General features: G+C 41.2%; 1 protein-coding gene across 1 annotated transcript in view; it reads right to left on the reverse strand.

Annotated features, from left to right (window-relative positions):
- Nucleotides 1–24,865, reverse strand: part of FAP1 (Chalcone-flavanone isomerase family protein) — a 93,294-nt gene that overhangs the window by 33,406 nt on the left and 35,023 nt on the right. The window lies entirely within an intron of this gene.

The raw sequence follows: 24,865 nt of genomic DNA on the forward strand, positions 1-24,865 counted from the left end.
ATGGCAGTTAATACTATAGCCGCTGAATCATCAAACACTAGTCCATGGACATCTCGTGGAACTGCCAGTAGAGGAAGAAATTCGAGAGGAAATAACATGAGAGGACGAAGCTCTTTATCTAGAAATTCACGTCCTGATTCAAGAGGATCAACGCAGCTTAATTGTTGGGGATGTGGAGGACCGCATCTTCAACGTGATTGTCCAGAAGCTTCGTCAAATATATTGCATAGGACTAGAAAGGAACCAATATCAAATAATGAAGGTAATCATAGAATTCATACGGTAGTCAACAACGACCAAGCAGCACATCAATCGACTGTAGTGGAATCTTCAGGTATTATTAATGGTATAAAACTCAAAATCTTATTTGATACTGGTGCCATAGATAGTTTCATTTCGTCATATGCATTAAACAAATGTGGGTTGGCAGCTTGCAGACAAAATGATTTCAAACAAGTGGAAATGGCCTCAGGAGAACTCCAATCCGTAGACTTAAGTGTGGATCAATGCAAAATTGACCTAGGGGTCTGTACAACTAAACTGAAAGTCTATGTCACAGCCTTAGGAACTTATGATCTTGTCATAGGTATGGATTGGCTAGAAGCTCATCAAGCTTGGGTAGACTGTTATGGGAAAATAATTCTAGGTATAAATGATGAAGGAGAAGCAATCCAAATTCAAGGAATCAAGAGAAAAGTATCTTTACGCTACATATCAGCAATGAAAATGAAGCGTTGCTTAAGAAAAGGTTGTCAGGCATATGTAATTCAAGAAATAAGTAAAGAAAAAGCGCCATCCTTAGAACAATATCCGGTGTTAACCGAATTTCCGGATGTATTTCCAAAGGAACTACCAGGTTTACCCCCTGTAAGAGAGCTGGATCTCACTATTGAATTGAAACCTGGTACTCAACCAATCTCTAAAACGCCTTATAGAATGACAGCTCCAGAACTTCAAGAATTGCAAATTCAATTGAAGGAACTACTGGATATAGGACATATTCGACCCAGTATATCACCTTGGGGCGCTCCTGTAATTTTTGTCAAGAAGAAAGATGGATCCTTAAGATTATGCATAGATTATCGAGACTTGAATCGAGCTACAGTAAAGAATCGATATCCTATGCCTCGAATCGATGATCTTTTTTATCAAATGAAAGGAGTTGCTGTCTTTTCAAAAATTGATCTTCGATCAGGCTATCATCAGCTAAGGATTTCTGAAAACGATATTTCTAAGACTGCATTCCGAACACGTTTTGGACATTATGAATTTACTATGGTACCATTTGGATTAACAAATGCACCAGCAGTATTCATGAATCTTATGAACAGTGTTTTCCGTGAATATCTTGATCAATTTGTACAAGTCTTTTTAGATGATATTCTTATCTATTCCAAGAATAAGAAAGAGCATGAAGATCATTTACGGATAGTGTTGTCCTGCCTTAGAAAACATCAGTTGTATGGAAAATTATCCAAGTGTTCATTCTTTCAGGAAAAGATTCATTACTTAGGTCATATCATATCAAGTGAAGGGATTTCAGTAGACCCTGAGAAGGTAAAAGCAATCATGGAATGGCCAATACCGAAAAACGCACATGAAATACGAAGCTTTATGGGTTTAGCCGGTTACTACCGAAGATTTGTGGAGGGATTCTCCAAAACTATAAAGCCGATTACAACCCTTCAGCGGAAAGATGTTCAGTATGAATGGACTGAGGAATGTAATAAAGCATTCTCTGAACTCAAAAGACTACTCACCAGTGCACCAATCCTAAGAGTCCCTGATATGGACAAGGATTTTACGGTATGTACTAATGCATCCAAACAAGGGTTGGGTGCAGTATTGATGCAGGATAGAGGAGTGATAGCATATGCTTCCAGAAAGTTAAAACCTCATGAAGAACTCTATGCTACTCACGATTTAGAGTTAGCTGTTGTAGTACTAGCTTTAAAGATCTAGAGACACTATCTAGTGGGACAAAGTTTTATACTTAAAAGCGACCATCAAAGTCTACAATATTTGTTCACCCAAAGAGACTTAAATGCCAAACAAAGGCGATGGAGTGAATTCCTAAGTGAATATGACTTTGGAATATCATACATTAAGGGAAAAGAAGATGTAGTAGCAGATGCTTTAAGCAGAAGACCACGGATATTCACTCTCATACCTATCAAAGTAGACTTAAGGCAACGAGTACTAGAATATCTCATAAAAGATAACTGGTATTTAAAGGTAAGATCTGGTCTTGAGGGTAAAAAGCCAAAAGAATCTAAATTTGAAGGATATGCACTAGAAGATGATGGGATCTTAAGATTCTATGGAAGGATGTATATTCCTAACAATAAAGATCTTCGAGACAATATCCTTAAGGAAACCCACAGAGCAGTATATTGTGCACATCCTGGAGTAAAGAAAATGTATTCGGATATTAAGAAACTCTTCTTCTGGTCAGGCATGAAACGTGATATCACTCAATTTGTTGCAAAATGTTTGGAATGTCAACAAGTAAAAGCGGATCATTGTCATCCAGCAGGTCTCTTGCAACCTCACGATATTCCTATGACCAAATGGGAGATTATTTCTATGGATTTTATCATTGGGCTACCTCTTACTTCTCAAAGACACAATGCCATTTTGGTAGTAGTGGATAAATTAACAAAAAGCGCCCATTTCATTCCCGTAAGAGATACTTACAAAGTTGCTGACATAGCGCGAGTATTTATAAATGAAATTATCAGATTTCATGAAGTACCTAAGAAGATTATATCTGATAGAGATTCACGATTCACTTCAAGATTCTAGACTTGCATGCAGTCAGCTCTAGGAACTCAACTAAATTTAAGCACAGCTTACCATCCTAAAACTGATGGGCAAACAGAAAGGGTAAATCAAGTACTTGAAGACATGTTGAGAATGTATGTTATGGATTAGCAATTACACTGGGAAAAGTACTTACCCTTAGTCGAATTCGCATACAACAACAGTTACCACAGTTCGATTGGAATGCCTCCATTTGAAGCTTTGTACGGCAGAGCTTGCAGAACACTGTTAAGTTGGGATAGGTTAAAAGATCGAGTGATAATAGGACCAGAATTAATCCAAGAAATGGAAGACCAGGTAAGACAAATTAGACAACGATTAAAGGAAGCACAGGATAAACAAAAGAGTTATGTTGATACTAACAGAACTGATAGAAAGTATGAAGTAGAGGATCAGGTTTTCATCCACATCAAACCAAATAAAAGTATTATTCGATTCAGAAAATGGACAAAATTGTCACCCCATTTATTGGGCCATTTAAAGTCATAGAAAGAGTTGGACCTGTCGCCTATCGTCTTGCCCTGCCACCTCACTTGCATAAAATTCATAATGTATTTCATGTATCCGTATTAAGACATTATATAGTTGATCAATCTCATAACCTTCAATGGAAGGAACTGCAGGTATCAGACGAGGGAATCGTATCGGTCGAACCATTACGTATACTGGAATGTAGAGTTCGACAGCTCAAGAATCGTCTGGTAGACCAAGTTAAGATCCAATGGGGCAAGTATAGTCCTGGATCAGCTACTTGGGAAGATACAGAGGACATATGTCAAAGATACCCTAATATGTGTCAATTTTGAAGAACTTTAAACTATGTTTAGTATATATTTATTTTACTGCAAATTAGAGACTCATAACCATTTTGAATGATCATATATAAGTGTAAATTTTTATGACATAATATATGTTTAAATTCCGCTGGTACATGGATACCAAAAGGAAACATGTTATTGATCTTACTAAATTATAGTTGTCAAAGTAAAGTTTAAGACATTTAAATGATTTTACTTCTGATGGGAATTAAGATATTATAAATATGTTTTATTTATGCATGCCAATATGATTGATGGAATAGAAATCAAAGAATAATTGCATTTTAAATTAAAGTCAATGACATGAATAGAATATGGCAAAATATGTTATACTGTAGTTGACATATGTGAATTATACATAAGTTATTTTGAATATGTTAAAGCACATTTTATAAATGCATGGACAAGTGTATGATTGCAGATAATAACAGTTACCAAAATGACCACGTGATGACAGAACCTCAGAACAATTAAGGCTCGAAGAGATTCTATGATAGGGTATTAACCCTAAATTCTATTGGAAGGGGTGGAGGTGTTGCCCACCGTTTATCCTCTGAACCCTGGAGTCATGGGAGGACTGTGCGAATCACTCTCCCCTAGACGTGTGATGATGACTGCCGGATGCCTACTGGGAATCAGGTCGATATAACCAACGCTATCATCCTTAGAGTTTATGAATGGTTAAGTCAGTAAAACTGACGCCATGGTATACTCCAGTAGAGGACGGATAGGATGGGAGCGAAAGAGATTAGGAAGAATATGATGATTTTGAATAGCTTGGGAACCTAACCATTAAAATCATAAATCTAAAAGTATTCAAAACACAAATTTAATGGTATCCTTATTTTTTTTTTAAAATCGATTTACAATCCTATAAAAATGTATTTATTTCTATCATAAGTAATCAGATAAGATAAAAACTCTAACTTCGGGACGAAGTTTTCTGAAGGGGGAGTGTATGTAACGACCTATCTATAAATATCAAGAACGCAAGAATAATAGCAGGCATACGGTGCATGCATATGATAGCTACATATGCATGTGTCGCATACACTGCACTAGTATTATATACTAAATTAATTATAAGTGCTAAATACCATGACACTTCTTTGAATAGAGGTTCTACTCATCCATCAATATTGCTTAATGTATGGGTAAATATTAAAAGAGGACTATATAAATTATATATTCTAGATTATTGATAAAAATTATATTAATAAAATAAATTTTAAAATATATAAGAAATTAATTAAAAGGGGCACTAAGTATAAAGTTATAATGTTATATTAAAATAATACTTTAATAAAACACAATGTGATATATTAAATCATAAGACATGTATATGATATAATGTTTATATTAAAAGAATATTTTAATAAAACATAATATGATTTATTTAAACATAAAACATATACATTCGTGACCTTTAAGAGAGATAAGTGAGGAACGTGTCACCAACGGACTGAGCAGTGGGCTGCAGATGGAAGAGCAGCCACCGCCAAACAATAGGATAAAACCACGGGACAGTGATTTGGGAAGGGGGAAGAAAAACGGAAGGAAGAAAATGGGAAGGAGGAGGAACGTTATGTACGGAAATCATCCACAGGAAGAGCTTGAGTTGTTCTGAAGTTCTGAGCACGAGGGAAACAGTCGGCTTCTGCTAAGAAGCTTACTGAATTGAGCAGCCAGGTTCTGCTCAGTTTGGCTGGGTGGATTCGGTCTTTCGGTAACTGTAGCAATGCAGCTGGAGGCATCTTCAACCGCATGGCACAGGTAGGTACCCCAGCAGTTTTGTCAGTTGATTTTTGTAAGATTTTCAGGAAATTGTATACAGGTTCATGATATAAATCCCTTTACTGTATTTGCATCTGTTTACGGTCTTTACAGAAGCGACATGATGTGTATGAGTCAAGGCCTCGCGTTGTTAATGTTACATTGGGAAATAAGTTGTACAGGATACTGGAGGTAGCACAACCTACCATCATCTCTCTGGTTACTGCAAAACAATGCAGTAAGTTCATTTCAAAAACCAGGAAATTTGTTTTCCTGATGATACGCCCTCAAGGAAAGAAGACGGTGGCCACGACCTCCAGACAAGGCCCCTCCGCACGACAACAACAGATGGACAAGGTGGTGGAGGAGTATGAGGGCATCTTCACCTCCCCCGCAGGGGTCCCTCTGCACTGTTAGGTCAAGCACTCCATCAATCTGACCCCAGGTGCATCGTTACCCAATGGACTAATCTATCGGCGCTCCGTTATGGAGAACGATGAAATCAAGAGGCAAATTCAAGAGATGTTGCAGAAAGGTCACATTCGGCTGAGTTCATTGCCCGGTGGGAGCCCGATCGTGTTGGTATAGAAGAAGGATGGGACATGAAGACTCTGTATTGACTATCAGGTGTTGAAAAAGATCACTATTTGGAATAGGTACCCGTTCCCACGGATTGATGACCTTCTAGACCAACTCAAGAGAGCAAAATATTTCAACAAGATCGACTTGAAGTCTGGATATAACCAGGTACCAATCGAACCCTCCGATGTGTGGAAGACTGCCTTCAAAGCCAAGGAGGGCCTTTTCAAATGGTTGGTTATGCCTTTCGGGTTGACAAATGCTCCTGCAAGTTGCAACCTTCATGAGGTTGATGGATGACATCTTGCGGCCATTCACCAACTCATTTGTAGTGGTATACTTGGATGACATCCTGATCTTCAGCTAAAGTTGGGAAGAGCACCTCCACCACATCCGACAGGTTCTCCAAACACTGCAGCAACACAAGTTATGTGCCAATTTGGAGAAATGCACTTTTGGCATGACCCAAGTTCAATACCTAGGATACATTATTGATGAACGAGGGGTGCATGTGGATTCAGCCAAGATCCAAGTCATTCGGGATTGGCCAACCCCAACCACTCTGACAGAGCTCCACAGCTTTCTGGGTCTTACCAATTTCTACCGCAGGTTCATGTTGGGGTTCTCTCATATCAATTGGCCCTTGAGTCAAGTTACCAAAGGAGGAGCGAAAGCAAAATTCTTTTGGTCTGAATCTCAACAGAAGACATTCGCAGAGTTGAAACATCGCCTCTGCACTGCACCAGTGCTCACATTACTAGATTTGCAACAACCATTTGAGATCGATACAGAGACTATGCTATTGGGGCAGTCCTTACTCAACGGGGGCATTCAGTGGCATATCACGGTGAGACACTTTCAGACACGGTCTGGAAGTATCCCACTTATGACAAAGAGATGTATTCCATTGTGCAGGCCTGCCGACAATGGGAGCATTACATTTTGGGGAAGGAAACGCTCATCCACATAGATCACCAACCCCTACAGTTCATACAGATGCAAGGGAAGTTGCAAAATGATCGCCATCAGAAGTGGTCCACATACCTGCAACAGTTCCATTTGAATATCAAGTACAAGAAGGGCAGCACAAATAATGTTGCAGACTGCCTCAGCCGACCACCGATCATGGCGTTAACCATCATGCTCAACTCTTGTGGGCACGAGACTTCTGATTGGCCACTTCTCTACAAAAGCGACCCAGAATTTGGCCACACATACCATACGCTCTTGGAGGGTCAGCAAGTTCCAGATTTTCACCTCCAGGATGCTCTGTTATGCCACCTAGGACACCTTTGTGTTCCTTCAAGTGAGCGTGTGAAGATGATTTGGGAAGCGCACTACAGTCGGGCCGTTGGGCATTTCGGGGTCGAGAAAACGGTGGCAGTACTACAGAAGTATTTCTATTGGCCGAATCTTTGACAGGATGTCGGGAAGTACATCAGATCCTGCACTGCCTGCGCCATTGCCAAACCGACCATCAAGAAGCAAGGTCTCTATACTCCGTTGCCTACCCCTAATCGACCTTGGGAATCCATCTCCATGGATTACATGTCAAGCCTTCCTTCTACTAAGCATGGCAACGATTGTGTTTTTGTGGTCGTCGACAAATTCTCGAAGATGGCCATTATGGCGGCCTACAAGAAGAGTATCATAGTAGAAGCCACTACTAAACTCTTCTTTGAACGAGTGTGGGTGCACTTTGGTATCCCATAGCCTATCATCTCAAATTGGGACAGCAAGTTCCTCAATACATTTTGGCCCAACCTCTGGTCGATGCTGGACACCAAGCTCACTAAGTCCACAGCTTTCCATCCCCAAACTGATGGCCAAACAGAGGTCATCAACAGCATGATCGTACACATTTTGCGCATGTACAACTCAAAGCATCCATGCACATGGGATGAGAGCCTCCCCTATGTCCAGCACAACTACAACCGAACTCTCCACAGCTCGACTGGCCACAACCCTTTTCAACTGGGCTTGTGATTCCAGCCACTATGTCTCATTGATGTGGCCATACCATTTGCAGTCACTTGGGCAGATTCAGCTCATGTCCAGTCCGAAGCCGACCAGGCAAATAGGACACCAAGCTCACTAAGTCCACAGCGTTCCATCCCCAAACTGATGGCCAAACAGAGGTTGTCAACAGGATGATCGTACACATTCTGCGCATGTACAACTCAAAGCATCCACGCACATGGGATGAGATCCTCCCCTATGTCCAGTACAGCTACAACCAGGCTCTCCACAACTCGATTGGCCACAACCCTTTTTAGGTGGGCTTGGGATTCCAGCCACTATGTCTCATTGATGTGGCCATACCATTTGTAGTGACTCAGGCAGATTCAGCTCATGTCCAATCTGAAGCCAACAAGGCAAATAGCTTCATTGAGCACATTCAACACATCCACCAATAGGTCCATGACATATTGGACAAAGTCAATGCTAAGTACAAGCAGCGGCATGATCAGCATCGGGTGCCACACAAGTTCTAGGTGGGCGACAAAGTTTGGCTACATTTGCAGAAGGAGCGCCTCACTGGGCCCCATCGCAAGATTCGCCCACTTCGATATGGGCCATACACCATCACCAAGGCTGTGGGAGATAATGCTTTTGAGCTCAGCATTCCCCCATTCCTTGGCCTGCACCCAGTGTTCAATGTGGATCGCCTTCGGCCATACTTTCCACCATTACTGGACACATCCGACATTGCAAAACAACTCACACCAACAGAGTTAAATCCAGACTGCATGGAACAAGCTGCAACTGATCGGATCATGGACATGCAGATCAAGAACACTCGCCAGCAAAAGATCCAACTGTATCGAGTTGTCAAAGTCGGCCAACTCCTGCACCAAGGAAAATGGCTCACTAGGGACCAAGTTCAGCAGAAGTTTCCTCATCTCATGGAGGAACTCAATGCAATGGAGACCATTGCTTCCTAAGGGGGGAGGAATGATCCAGGTGGATATTGGTGGCCACCCACCTATTCCACTTGGACCCCCACCATTGTTTCTTTCAGTTTTTCAGTTTCCTTAATTGTAGCACAGTTTACTATTTTTTGCAGTTTTTCGGGTCCTGAACTTCCGGAGCCATTTTGAGGCCCTAAACAATGTTTTTTTGGCAATATTCATTTGGGTGATTTCATTGGAATCGCATTTTCAGTTGTATTCCTCGAATAGATCTTTCCAACGAGGTATCATGCACGTCAAACGGAGATAATATGACCAAGTTACCACCCCAGGAAGTTCGCTGCCCAACTAACCCCAACAGGGCCCATAAACTCTTGGTGTTACATCTCCTCGGATTAGGCTTTGGGTTTTGGTTGTTTAGGGTTTTCTCTTATTATTCAATAATAAAAAGGCCCTTGAACCTCATTGTAACTCCGTTTAGAGGCATGTAGCCGCCACATCTCTTCTCAGAGATAAGCTACCATCGCCCGAGATAGTCTCATTTCCATTTTGTTTCTAAGCATATTTCATTATTTGATATTAATGAAAGGAAGTGTTATTTCTGTTGCATCTCTGTATTTATGGTTATATCTGTAATTTGTTGCGTTCCTGTTTAAATTCGGATCAAAGGTTGATGTCGAACCAACCGAACAGAATCAAGCATATGCTACAATGACAAGAAGAAAGGGAAAATTTGGAAAGTTTGGCCCCTCAAGGAAAAGGAACATGTATAAGATAAGGTGCTTCGGATGTCAAGAACTTGGACACTACAAAAGAGATTGTTCTAATCGTGGTAAGGACAAGAGGAATAGAGAAGGAGCACACATTACTGAAGAAGTGCAAGAACCCGAGTCCAAGACGCTTAAGAATGAAGAAGTAAAAGATCTCTAAACAAAACTACACGCCAATGCACCAAACAAAACTACACGCCAATGCACTCTTCGTGCACGGCGTCGGTCTGCTCGGCCCGTCTCTGCTCTCGTTAGCTCGCGCCGACCCCTCTCTGCTCGAGTCGATCTGCTCGCGTCGGCCCGTTAACTCTTTTGCCCGTCTCTGCTCCCGGCGCCCCGTCTCTACCTTCTCTGCTCGGCCCGTCTCTGCTCGCGACGTCCCGTCTCCTCGCGGCGTCGACCCGTTAGCTCACGTCGGCCCTCTCTTCGTGCACGGTGTCGGTCTGCTCGGCCCGTTTCTGCTCGACCCGTCTCTGCTCGCGGTGTCTCGGTTCGCGGCGTCGACCCATTAGCTCACGTCGACCCTCGTCTGCTCCCGTGTCCTAACGACGGCCCCTCTCTTCCATCTCCTTTCGATTAAAATGACAGGTTAACTATGGGTTCCCCGCAGACACACACGGAACCAGAGCACGAGACCCACCTCAGTAACCCCTTCAACAACAGAGGACCTTCCCGTTACCTCCGCCAGTGCCTTAACCAACCGGAAGAGACCTATAGCCCCAGAGACATTGCCATGGAGTCAGACTTCGCCTTCTGGACATCTCAAATCAAACAATTGCTACGTCGGGTAGATTCCCTTGAAAACGAGAATGACAAGCTCCGGGCCGAAATAAACACACTCAATGACAGAGTTTCCTTTGTGGAAGGGGAAAACTTGTCCCTTCGGAAATCAGTGCAGGAAGACCCCACAGAGACAACTTTGCATGCAGAAATCCAGGAGATCAGGAACAAGCAGGAGGAGATTATATCACAACAGGTCTCCCTCAGACAGGAAACAGAAACACACTTCAGCTCATGGGCACAGGTGGTTCGGGGGAAAGACAAATCCCCTCCTATCACAGCAGTAGAGGAAGTTGTACAGGCCAAACTCGTGGAAGAACGATCCCGTAGAGCGAGAGAGCTAAACCTCAAAGTGAGAGGTCTCCCTCTCCCTTTTTCTTCAGCAGATCCGATGGAGGTGGCCACAGGATTCTTGAGAGACACCCTCGACATATCCGATATAAGATTAGACAGAGCTTGGCTGGGACAAGATTCCACCTTATTTATCCGATTCCATAATACCACAGATCGTCTATATGCTCTTCGAGCTAAACGGAAGCTATTTGACCTTCCACACAGGATATTCCTTGATGAGGATCTCACTCGGGCACAGGTGGCTGAACTCAAACAGGCTAGGGAACAAGTGGCTGCAGCAAGACAAGCGGGAAAATGGGCAGTCATAAGGAACCTCCGTGCGGTCATTCGAGACTCCTTCCCCCCAGGATGGACACCTCGATCAGGCAGTTCCAAATGACGGGTCCGCCTGGGGAGGCGTCGAACAACAGGGATTTCAATTCACTGCTGGAACGGAAATGGGTCTTTTTGGTCTTCACCTGGGCTACTCTACGACGCCCTTGAGTCAGCAGATATCCTTCTAGTAACAGAGACCCACGAGAGCCCAGTTCGGCCTCTCCCAGACATAACAGGGTACCAATGGCATTCAGTATGTAGACAGGAAACAAGGAGTTCAGGGGGGGTCAGAGGGTCAGGGGGAGTAGCGTGCCTAGTCAAAGACGAGCTCAGAGACAGAGTCACAGTGGCAAATACAGATGAGTACGCCAGATACATGTGGATCCGAATCAGAACTGGAGCCCCACCCCTGAGGGATATCTTTATTGCAGTTTGTTACTTCCCCCCAACCACATCTCCGTTTGCCATCCACGACGGTGTAGAAAGGGACCCCTTCACCAACATATACCCAGACATCACTAAATACTCAGCTGATGGAGAAATTATCATTATGGGGGACTTCAATGCCCGTACCAAGGATCATCAGGTCCCACTCCATGACCGGTCCGAGGATGTGTTCTGCACTAGGGGTGTTGACCTGGCTTCAGTAGGCTTGCAGAGGATCTCGGAGGACGCTTTGGGCCCCATCACAGCCTACGGTAGGCATCTTTTGCAATTGGGCGAATCACATGAGCTGATAATTTTGAACGGCCTCTCGCGCTTCCCAGAATCCCACTTCTTCACGTGTAGGCCTCATGGAGGAGGGGCTAGTGTGGTGGATTACGCCTTAACCGGTCGAACACTGCTCCCTTTTATCCGGAATCTCTCCGTATCACCCATCCCTCTAGCCGACCACGCACTGCTTTCACTTTCTCTTCAGTTTGATCCCCCCCGACCAACCCACCCCCCACCCCGATCCCCGGGTAGAACCATCTTCCGTTTTGATGAGGGCGACCCCGACATTTTCTCCTCCTCACTCAGACAAATCCTCCCCGACACGGATGACTTCTCCCGTCTCGAGACTGTTTCGGATAAGTACCACTGTCTCTCCTCGGCAATATGGGAGTCGGCGCTTAAATCCTTTCCCCACTCAATTCGGACCACCTCGACCTCCCGTAAGACGGGAACTTCCCCTATGAACAAATGGTACGATACAGAATGTAAACTCCTCCACCAGGATCTCCGCCAAGCCTTCCGTCAGTCCCTTCCCTCCTACTCTACCATCCAAAAGAATTACCGTCGCCTCCTCCGTCACAAAAAACGACAGTTCATCTCCCAACAAAGACGGGAGCTTTCTGCCCTCCTTACCCATTCCCCCAAGCAATTCTGGGGCAAGATCCTCCCCCGACGCTCTCCTCCTCCCGCTGATCTCGACCCAGTCTCCATGTTCTCACACACCTCCCGCCTTTACGACATTCCCGGACAGTCCCAGATCCAAGTCACATCTCCTCCCCTCTCCTGCCACCTGTTCACCGATAAAGATGTCAGGGAAGCCATCTGGGCGATGAATAGTAGCAAAGCAGCGGACGAGGAAGGATTCCAAGCCGAATTCTTCAAACAAGGCCTCCGACCCTTAGTCGGATACCTGGCAGATCTCTTCAACCATGTGGTCCGAGAAGGGTTCCCCCCCATATGGTCCCACCATATTATATATCCCATCCATAAGTCAGGGGATACCTCGGACCCCAACAACTACAGGACAATTATGGTGGGTCATACATTCTCAAAACTCTATGCCACTATCCTTCATAGAAAGCTTTTCGGCGATTTTGAAGAAAGAGATCTCAGGGCCAGAGGCCAAGCTGGTTTCAGGCTAGATCATCAGACCATTGACCACATCATTACACTCCGTGCTGTGATCGAGGAAGCACGCCACCGGTCCTCGAAGGTGTACTGCTGCTTTGTGGACTTCCGGAAGGCTTTTGATTCAGTCCTGAGAGAGGATCTTCTACAGCGACTCAAAGACACCAATATCTCAAACTCCCGGCTGACTGCTGTTATGCGTCTTTACGAGTCTGTCCTGGGCCGTCTTCGCACTGTGGGGGGACTATCTGAGTTCATCCGGAGCACGATTGGAGTTAAGCAGGGGTGCCCACTCTCCCCCACCCTATTTGGGATATATATTGATGAGCTCGAAGCCTTTCTGCAGGAACACATACAGGAGTCTAACGGTTGCTATCTTCATCAGGTTTTGATCTATATCTTACTCTTTGCAGATGACATTGCACTCTTATCCTCATCACCAGAAGGTCTCCAGAGGCAGCTGGATGCATTAGCCCTATTCTGTGATCTCCGGAAATTGACAGTGAACCTGAGCAAGACAAAGGTAATAGTCTTCAACGGGACGAAGAAGTCTCAGGATCTCCGATTTCTCTTCAAGGGAGAGAGAGTGGAGATTACCAATAGCTACACGTACTTGGGAGTACAGTTTTCGGGCCCCCGGTTCAGTATGCGGCCAGCTCTGCAACCTCGGATCAATAAGGGGTATGGCTCTCTAGCCATTTTAGAGAGACAATGTTTCCGCCATCACTTCCAGGACATCTCGTCAAAGTTGAGCCTTATGGACACCCTGATCCGACCCACGGTCCTGTACGGATCGGAAATTTGGGGCCCCTCCTTACTTGAGTCAGATTGGGCAGCAGTTGAGAGAGTCCAAACCCTTCTCCTCCGACGTATTATCCGTTGCAAGCATACTATCCCACAACAAATCATACTGGCCGAATTTGGTGCACAGCCCTTCCGCCTTGAGACAGCCTTCAGACTGGTCTCCTTTCTTCACCGAGCCCGGAGCTTCGCAGATACATTGAAAGGACGCGAAAGGTACCCTTATCTAGCCTACTGCTCTTCTGAGGCCATCGACCGCACCCAACCAGGAAAAGCCAAGTGTTGGTATACAAGGGTCTCGAAGTTCCTCGAGTCAGTGGGTCTCCATATAGATCATCTCCCCCCCTTTCGGTATTCCCTGAACGCCCCCAGAGGACTCCCCCCCAGGCAGGAACTAAATAAGATCATCAAGGAAGAATCTACAGGCAGTTTATCCAAGTCACATGGATTAACCCCCAGGGGGGCCTGTGTCCAAAGATGGCGTTATGTGCAGAGCACTTCTTGAGTATCAGAGACGGGCTTATAGTTCGCCCCCAGTACACGCTTCGACATTGGATGCATGCTCTTCGGATCCCCCTCGGGCAGTTCAGAGTTGGATCACATAGACTTCAGGTAGAGACAGACCACCAGATAGAGAGAGTTGACAGAACTTGTCGGCTATGCATACACAGGAGGTGGAAACCGAATGGCACTTCAACTTCGGTTGTCCGATATATTATGAGATCAGAGGTCGCTTCCACTATCTGTTCAGAGGACCACAGAACCTATCCAGCTTCTTCAGCTACACCGACCAGAGATGCGTCGAACTTTACATCCAGGAAACTCTAAAGCATCGAGAGCATATCCTCCAGCCTCCCGTCCGACCCAACACTACTCGTCAGATCACCTCTTTCTTCAGCATACTCCCCTCAGCCCGAGGAGTTAAGAGATCAACCAGTCCGAGTACCGATCAATCCAGCTCACACAGATCGACAGACCCTCGTTCAGTTAAGAGGAGAGGCCCCTTGCTTACGAGGGCCCAGCAACATAACCGTTCCAGGCATCTCCCCGAGAGGCGGCCCAGAATCATTAGATCACGGAGACAACACAATGTGAGGCAACCAGCACCCACCGCTTCAAACCAGCAAACCCTACTGAACTACCCACAGTTCTTTTCTCTCGGCCTCGGATGTTAGGAGTAGCGGACTCCCACATCCGCGTCCCCAGGATCTTCTTCACCAGTGATACTACGACGCAGTCTAGAGATCAACAGGCGTGACCGGGATCGGAGCTCCATACGCTCTTCCCAACCCGCCTCGTTTTTAGTTTCTATCTTCCTTTCAGCATTTGTCTTTCTGAGGAGACCGATTGGTTCTCCTGCTGGGCACGGCCCCTTATGTAACCGGCAGTCCCATTGACCTACTTTGTGGTCATTCGTTGGACATTAATAAAATTATCTTATCTTATCTTATCTTATCTACTATGACTGAGATGATCTTCTTCTCAAGAAGGTAGTTTTCACTTGTAAATTATGGTCTTGATGCAATTTAAAATTAGATATGATGCATCTCATTAGAAAAATAGCATAGAAATATTAGAAGAGCGAGCTTGTGACATGGGAAGAAAGTGTGTCTGGTCCAAATCCTACTAATTAGGAAGCTCTTAGGAAACCTCATGAGTATTTATAAGAAGCAAAAGATCATCATCGATTGGGATCATCATAGAAGAAAACATTTTCCGGATGAGGACATAAAATATCCTCAAGTTTCTTTGATAGAATTCTCATCAAATGACTCACTGATAGAGAAAGGAAGCAAAATTTTTTCCAACTTGTGGGATTCAAGGAATAATATGATGACACAACAAGGAAAGCAGGTCTGAAGGATAAAGTCCCTTCGAATGAAGCTACTACAGGAAATCTGGATGACCGAAAGAAAAATGAGGTATGCTCACTCAGATTATTATGAAAGTCATATGGTTACAGTTAAATATGATCTAGAGAAGAAAGGATCTCCTCCTCCAAAGTATTGCAGAAGAACATAAGTCACACTAGATGAAATCAACATAATATATGCAACATAAGGAAGCTGACTACAATCAAGATTGGAAGTTTCTGGGAATGAAGTGTGTGAAAAGAAAGAAAGAGATCGTGATAATATACAACAATGATAGAAGGCATTCAAAATCCAAGAAGAGTAGACTAGTGTATCTCCCGAAAGAAGTCGGAAAAAGATAGAGACCCTTTACACTAAACATTTGTGGGAGATGTGTCAATTTGCATGCAGGATGTTGATCTTTACAGGAAGATGTCATGGTGAAAGATCATCACAAAGGTAAAAATGATTTGAAGTGTTCAGTGATTATTTTTGAACTAGCATCTGGTTGGGCTTATATAGGGCTGTCTAAGGGAAGATCTGTGAATGACTTCCAAGCAGACTATATAGAAGGATGTAATGTCCTTCCGAGAAATATGGCATGAAAGCATAATGACATGAAGCAAAGCCAGATGGAAAATTTGATGGATCACTTTTTGATGAGTTAGGGACATGACTAACTCATGGACAAAAGTGATGGATGATCTGTGCCCTATATACAGAAGTTCCCAAAAGTTGAAGACTCCTTAAAAGAAATTCATGACATCGAAGAAAGGAGCTCTTCATGCAGCTAAGTGTTCTATAGGTCCCTAGTTAAGAGGGAGCCTGAGAAGAAGTTTCTTACTTGGAGGAAACTCGGAAATTTCTAAGCCGAAAGCTTAGGTACATTCCTCTGTGATAGGAATGGGTACATCAAAGGAATAAAACCTCCTGGTATAAGAAGGAGTGATAGACATGTTGTTTTGTGCTTCACCTGAGAAGACAGAATGGAGGATTGTGTAATCATTTGGCATCCGATGCTCTGGTGGGATGAGTTAGGGAATCCCATGGAAGAGTAGTCGTGGGGGACCAATATTCTTTTGGGGACTGGGGAGTCCAAGAAAGGAATAGTCCTCATGGAGCATATCCTGAGAGAACCCGGGTGGGGTATGTTCTGAGAGAGACAATGATGAGGATGTCTATAAATCATTTGTCTCGCCAACATTTTGCTCTATGGAGAGATAGAGTTGTTAGTCAAGGCCATATAAATGTTGGTTGGTATGATGCTATACAAATGAGTTACAAATCTGAATTCTTCTTAAGAGAAATTCTTCAGATTGAGAAAGTCCAAGGTACCATTATGAATACCTCCCTAGTTAAGAGGGAGTGTTGAAAGATGTAACTAGGTTTGGTCTTCATAATGACATGTAATTATGATTTTATGTAAAGAGATGTAAATAAGAAAAATGAAAATTATTATATTGACTTGCTTCATGGGTTTCATGAGCAAGGTTTTTGTTTTTGAGTCAAGACTCCCATTGAGAGTCTTTAGGATTTATTTTTCATATAGTCATAAATTATAAGAGTCATTGCAATGTAAATCAAGTCATGTTACACTTTGTAAAAGGTCATCTTGTCTATGTAAAGTATCCTCCAAAGAACTTGTCACCAAACCTCTGCAAATGAACAAGTCAGCGTACATCTGGCTATCAAGTCCGCCTAAAGACCCAAAGAAGAGGGGTATAAGTAAGGGAACTCGGCCTCCATTCTAAGCAACAAGTTTGAACTCATTTCCAGCAAAGAGGTGCAGAAAGAAGTGCAAAAAAGAGGCAAAAAGAAAGGTTTTTTCTCTAAAAGGAAAAAGGACACCCTTCTAAGGTATCGAAGGAAGAATCTTTTGGGGGCAAACGAAGTAGAATCTTCTGGAGAAGCAAAGTAGGATCTTTTAATGCAGCGAAGAGATATCTTTTGGGGGCAAACGAAGTAGAATCTTCTGGAGAAGCAAAGTAGGATCTTTTAATGCAGCGAAGAGATATCTTTTGGGGGAGCAGTATATTCTAGGGTAGCGAAGGAGGAATCTTTTGGAGGCAGTGAATAGGTTTCTTTTGGGATAGTAAAGGAAGGAATCCTTTGTAATAGAGAAGTAGAAACTAAGTTTCTCTAGAAGACCTAGAGACCGATATTCTCTAGGGCAATTATGAAGGTGCAACATAAGAAGTAGAGACCGAGTTTCTCTAGGAGCAAGAGAAGGAAGGACAAGGAAGACCAGGTTGGTGACAAGGTTCTTGAAGAGGATACTAGAGTCAAGGGTCAATGTCATGGTCTTGGTACTTATCAATTGAAGATCTAGAAGAAGAATATTATCAGGTTTTCCTCTCTAGAGGTGAGAGGCTTTGGCCCTAGCTGGAGAAGCCTATATTTCGTGTCACTTGACTTTATTTTGGTAATTGTGTTGATGAAAAAGAACACACTAATAAACTAACAGAGTGAAAGATCATAAGTAACTAACGAACAAGCATATCACAAGCAATTATCAAGCAGGGAAATTGTTAACATTGAACACCCTAGAATTCTCAACAGAAACTTTCCAAGATTGTGAGTCTTAAAAATCTAAAAGTTCCCATTTATAGAACTCTCAATTGGGCGCCCAAAACTAGAATCTATCAATAAAAGTGCCAAGCTTCTAAAAATAGCAACTCAAGACTATGGCACTACCTTATAACCATCCTTGTCATCCATGCAAACCCCCAAAAACTGCATGTCAACCATATACAAGGGGAAGCTTACTGGAGATAAACCTAGCAAGACTTGCTAAAAATGGCAGTGAAGCTTTCGTCTCCCATGGAAAAAGTTCATCTTTGGGTCTGGACTCTAAACACCAAACTCATGCACAAGAACTAGGGAACAGGATTTTGCTAGAATAGTGATCTAGAACAACATACCGATCTAGGTAAGGTACTCACGAATCTTTAATTCCAAACCCTATAATGAATCCACGAATCATTCAATAACAAATCAATCAAGATGGACTTTGGAAAAGTCCAACGTAACTTCAATTGTACTAGTGAACATGCTAGAAAATAATACTTGGATTTGCATGAGAAAATGCTCCATGGACTTCCTCACCACATCATTGGTGACAGGGATCTAATGTTTGTAAATCATTTTTGGCAAGAAGTTTTCAAATTAGCAATGGCCACTTTTAATATGAGTATTGCTTGTTAGTGGTCACCCTCAAACAAATGGGAAAACAAAGGTAGTTATACTTACACATAGAGAGATATCTTCAAATATACAATAGGATAAGTGAAGTAAATGGATGAGGTGGTTGCATATGACTAAATATTGGGATTATGCTAGATATCATTCTGCCACAAAAATGATCCCATGGACATTATATGCTATGAACTGCGAAAATAACCCCATAGGCATTATATGGCTATGAACCCCCAAGACCTAAGGATTGCGTCATTGAAATTGTTAAAGTTCTAACAACAGCTAGCACACTACAGTGAATGCAAAACATTTTCAGCATCCTAAAGGACAACAATGGAATTGGTAACCAACGCTACTCAAAAAGACATAATGGGATTGAAGATATGGTCTTTGATTAACAATATAAATGAGCAACCATACGGCAACAAAGTAAAATCAAGCTTCAAACCAAGTTATATGGCCCATATAGAGTGCAGGAAAAAGTGAACGAGGTGGCTTATGCACTAGACATTCGCAACAAGGGAAGGCTCTATGATGTTCCATGTCTCCAATTTCAAAAAGAAGGTGACTAATTAAGTGGTTTCTCAAATAGAGATCCACTTATGAATGAAAAGGACAAGTCAATAATAGAACATGAGGGCATCCTTGAGGTGAATTTGAAGAACCTCAACATAAGGCAAATCACAAAGTCCAAGATCAAATGGAGGGGCCACCCTGAGGAGGAAGCCACTTGTGAACCAAAATCATTTACATAGAAACACCCAAATTTGCAATATCGTATGATATCACCCTTCATAGGTAGCCATCAATGAAAATTTGAGAAGAAAAAAAAAATATTTTCATACCTTACACATAATAAAGCCTTTTATATAGTTGCTTGACATAGTACTTTTTATAATAAAGTAATCTGGAGTTAAAATCTTGCTCTCTATATTCAAGTGACTTAGTCATAAGTGCACCCAGCTTTTCTTTGCACACTCCTCAAAAATCACTCTAGAGGCTACAATATATGTTCCACTACCAGATTTGATGCTTCCTCTAGATCCATAGGCATATTTTTGCATATTTTGAGCTATTACAACATAATTTGGCCCTCTAATGAAGCAGCAATTGATCTTTTCAATTATTTCAGCAATTTTTTACACTATCGACCACCTGATTTAATGCTTCCTCTAGATCCATAGGCATATTTTGAGCTATTATATGGCATAATTTGGCCTTCTAATGAAGCAGCGATGGATTTTTTCAATTATTTCAGCTTTTTTTTACACCAACAATCTTTATTGCTTGATTTTTCAGCTTTGAGGGCAAGTTATTTTGCATGTTGTCTGCCAAACTACCATATCTTCAATGGGTATTAGACCCTATGTACATTAGTTATTTTGTATGTATGCTTATTATTTGGTAACAGTGTTCTAGTCTTAAGCCTTTAGAGTACCATATTTTAATATTTGAAAATAGTTAGTTATTTTGTATGTATGCTCATAATTTGGTAACAACTAACAATATTCTAGTCTTAAGCTTTTAGAGTACTATATTTTAAATTTTAATATTTGTAAACAGCTACTTCTATGCAATAAGGACCTTACCATTTTTGTTAGCGACTTTAGTTAAGTTAGGTTTTTTGCCTCTTTTTGATATAAATTATTAAATAAAGATTTTCCCCTCTCATTTGTAACTCTTACCATTTTTTTAAATACAATCAACTTATTAAATAAAGATTTCCCCCTCTCATTTGTAACTCTCATCGTTTTTATAAATACAATCAACCAATTTATTAGAGATATCTCCTTCAATTACTCAGATTTCTAGGTGAAATCCACATTTGGGTGTACTGACAATTTTTGTTAGTCACTTAAGTTAAGTTAGGGTTTTTGCCTCTTTTTCATATAAATTATTAAATAAAGATTTTCCCCTCATTTGTAACTCTTACCATTCCTATAAATACAATCAACCAATTTATTAGAGATATCTCCTTCAATTACTCAAATTTCTAGGTGTAATCCACATTTGGGTGTATTGACCAATTATTTTTTTCCCTTTTGATTCTTTATTTATGTTACTCTTCTTTTTTTTTGTTTATGTTAAATCAATGGTTATAATATTGTTTATGTTAAATCAATAGTTACAATAGTAATCCCATTTTAGGTATAAGGACACTGCAGTGCCACAAACAACTTTCCTAGGCCTTCAGACATCAATTGCACTGGTGTACTTGCACTCGAGGCAAGGGGGCCCAAACCTGTCCCAATTTCTCGTCTCATGTATTGGTTAGAGAAGGGGAACTTCATCCCATGAGAACCCAAATGAACTAAGCTCTTCCTAGTGGGTGAATAGAAAGGACAGACCCAAACCAATATTTGAACCCTGATTTCGACTGCATTTGGGTACTCGGGGGGGCATATCCCACAAAAACCTAATCCTTCATGCCCATATGCACTCAAAATATTAAATCACCCTCTTATTTTTATCATTTCATTTCCAGCGGTGAAGGGAGAGAACAGTGCAACAATGAAATGGTTTCAATGTTCTTTTTCTGCTAAAGATGGACAATGAAAGGCAAAGTGCAAAGCTTCCTTTTGTGATCAAATCTTTAATTGACAGGTATTTCAATGTTGTTCAATGTTTTTCGAACTCATTATTTTATATTTTCAAAATGTCATTAGGTAATTTTTGAATGTACTATAACATATATACTTGCCACTATTTAACATTTTAAGACGATGAGACCTATTAATGTCAATTTCAAGCTTCAAATGACCATGATCAAGTTGATTGTTCAATGTTGGTTAGTGCTTTTCTAATTATTGTATGATTGTTCAAAACTTCCTTGTCATATTTTTATTTGTTTATTATTACTCACTAAAAGTGATATTATGTAAATATACATGTTTTTATTTTTTTTTAATACAAAATAATATAGTATACTATACAATGTACCTTGACAAACCCAAATCCCTTGTTTTAAAAAATATCGCCCCTGACCCAAGCTCTAGCAAATCCTTTCGGAATAAATGCAAAATGCTAGATATGTAATCGAAGAACTCTTGAGGAATGCCCTCATTGGATAAACCTAGGAAAGTAAAGGAAAAGAAAGCACTAGTAAAAGGTAATAAATTTAAATTATAGATTTTCAAGTTATACCTCTTTTCTACTCACTTAATAATACAACAAATGGATGAACCATGGCCAGCAAAAGGAACTCAATCAACTTCATTGCTTGGATTCCTTAATTTATTTTCCTCTCATTCCTCTATAAACAAACTCCACTGCCCTTCTAGTGACAAGAAAGGTCACCAAAACTAGCGGCAATTGACAAATGGATACCAAAAAATATAAGCTTCCATAATGCTAAAGAAGCTATCCAAAATTAATTATTTCTACAAATACAATTGGGTTTGACCTTGTGGTTAGTAAGTGGCAACTGCTACCAAGTGATCAGGACTTCTAATTCCTTGGAGTTGTTTCTCTTGCGCATGGAACATAGGCACTATAGTCAAAAGTGTTAGAAAATCGGAAAGGCAGAAAGATTTTCTCTTGTTGATAATTACTTGTGATTTCTTTGAATTATTATTATAATCTTTCTTGTGTTCTTCTTTTATCTTAGTTCATCAAGCAATTATCAAAACCAAAACACGAAGATCAAGGACATCAAATGTAGGCGCACAGCCAGGACAAAACACCTATATATGGGAAAACCTAGTCAAGAGTTTTTCCTTCAATAATTCAAGATGAGATAGACCAAGACCCTAGACCAACATACCTTCCTCCTCCACCAAGTCAGCCCTCAAACTGTTCTTCCAACCTTCAAAGATCAACTGCAACAATACTGCATCAACACTGCTTCAATATTGCATCAAAGACAGATTTTCGACCCACTGCATCAAAATTTCAGCTCAGCTTCAAGACTGCAATTTCGGCCCTCCTGTAGCTTCATTTCCTTCGCAGGTGTGAGATAAGAGAGAGAGAGAATTTTGACTTCCTTAGCAAGATAATGACCTCCTTCTCCTTCGCTTAGCCCTTTCCTTCTTCTTCCTTGGAATTCGTACCTTTTACTGCTTCCAGCTACTGCAATTCGAACTTGTTGAGTGATCTCTTTCAAATGAGTCAAGTTGCTGCTTATATATAGTCCTTCTAGGTGATCGAATTCTTCCCTTGAGGCCAACTTGTCCTTCCTTGAGGCTGACTTGGTGGAGGAGGCCTAATTGACCTAATTTACATTAAAATATTTTTCTTTCTTGACAAATAATTCCCAAGAAGGGTTCTTTACATTGTGACATGGACAAGGACACTTGACATAAACCCTAGAAGTCTTCAATGGAGACTTTGACCTAAAAACAATTGACCCAAGCATGAAACCCATGCTTTAATAAGTCAATTTATTTAATAATAAAATTTATTTTTCTTTCTTTTGATAAATATATTACATCATGACTCAAGTACAATTATGAAGATCGATACTAGTTACATTCTTCAACACTCCCTCTTAACTAGGGAGGTATTCATAATTACGTATATATAAAGGTACATGGAAGATCTCCAAAATGAACTATGAAGAATCCTGGCACACTCAGTGACTCGAACTAGATACCTGATCAGGGTTATCTATCTACGTGGGACTAAGATGGACTAAAGCTTTCAACTAGTCTAGGTAAAATCAAGTTTACTAACTAACCATCAACCCAGGGATCTAGGTGTGTATCCAAGGTCAGATCTCTAAGACCAATGCCACCCTCCCTCTTCAGGATCTAGACATCAAACACACATAGGTTGGCCAGATGTCCTCCCAAGCATTCGTCATTAGATGCTTCATCTCTCCCTAATAAACTAGATATATCCATTTGTCCAAAGCATGCTTCCCAAGTGTTCGTCCTTTTTTTTTCACGGAGAGATTTACCTGTTCAAACACAACCATAATCAGTAATAAACTTTCAAATATACATATAACAAGTAAACACAAACCTTCGAGGTCCTTAATCATCCCAATGCCACTAATATCAAGTTATTCATATGCAACAAGTCGGAAGTTTTTCTTCTTTCATTTCTCCAACAGCATCAAGACATCCTCAATACCTTGTAGTACTTTTATTCATTCTCCAATTTCTTCTTCAAGGTATCCATCATGACTATCATAATATGCCCTCCCTCTTAATTGGGGAGATGTACTTATGCTCCCTCTTGACTTGTGGAGATCAACATCAGAGAACCTATCATGGCTTCATTCCTTTTTACAACATTAAGGTCATCTTGATCATCTTCATTCTTATAGTTTCCTTTACTTACGATCTCTAACATCTTGAAGATTATGTAACTGCACAACTTAAACAACAAGTACAACCAAATACAAAATCATGAAGTTAACTATATCAGCATCATGTCAATATAATGGAAGCAATTAGGCTTTAGACATCAAACACCTAGTTAGGTTCATGATTAGCAAGAGACACATACTTCTTGCTATGGTTATTGTCATCAACCCTTTGACTACACAACGCCTTAGATATCAGTAATTTAATCAAATAACAATTCTACTATAACATTAGATTCTACTAGGGTTTGTTGCAAACCCTAGATTTTATCATCGCATCCTAGCAGTGATGCGAACATCGTGATTAAATCACGATTTTTTCGAAAAAATCGTGGGGTCACAAAACAACAACTTCTTAAAGCAAAATTTGGTTTTTTGCTCATTTTTTTCAAACAGAGGGCAAGAGTGAGAGCTAAGGAGGAGGAGAACTCATCTACAAGGGCAAGAGAGGAGAAAAGTGAAGGAATTTAGCATCCCAAGCAAAAAAAAAATCAAGTTTGGACCAAGTTTCTTCAGCAAAGCGTGGTTTTCAGGTATGGGCATCAAATTTGGCCATTTCTTTTGTTTTTTTTCTTGTTTTTCCTTGGGTTTCTATCACCCATTTATTTTCCATGATTTTTGTTTGGATTTGATTGTTTTTTTTTTTTCATTTTTGTTGCATTTAGTGGAGAGGGTTTATTTTGGTCAAAAATGCAAAAACTTGATTGTTAGATTTATTTGTTTAATTTCTTCTTGTGCCCTA

This window comes from Pinus tabuliformis, chromosome 9, assembly GCF_031772625.1.
Source record: "Pinus tabuliformis cultivar Carrire ecotype Pingquan chromosome 9, CPIR1, whole genome shotgun sequence".
In the NCBI taxonomy this organism is placed as follows: domain Eukaryota; kingdom Viridiplantae; phylum Streptophyta; class Pinopsida; order Pinales; family Pinaceae; genus Pinus; species Pinus tabuliformis.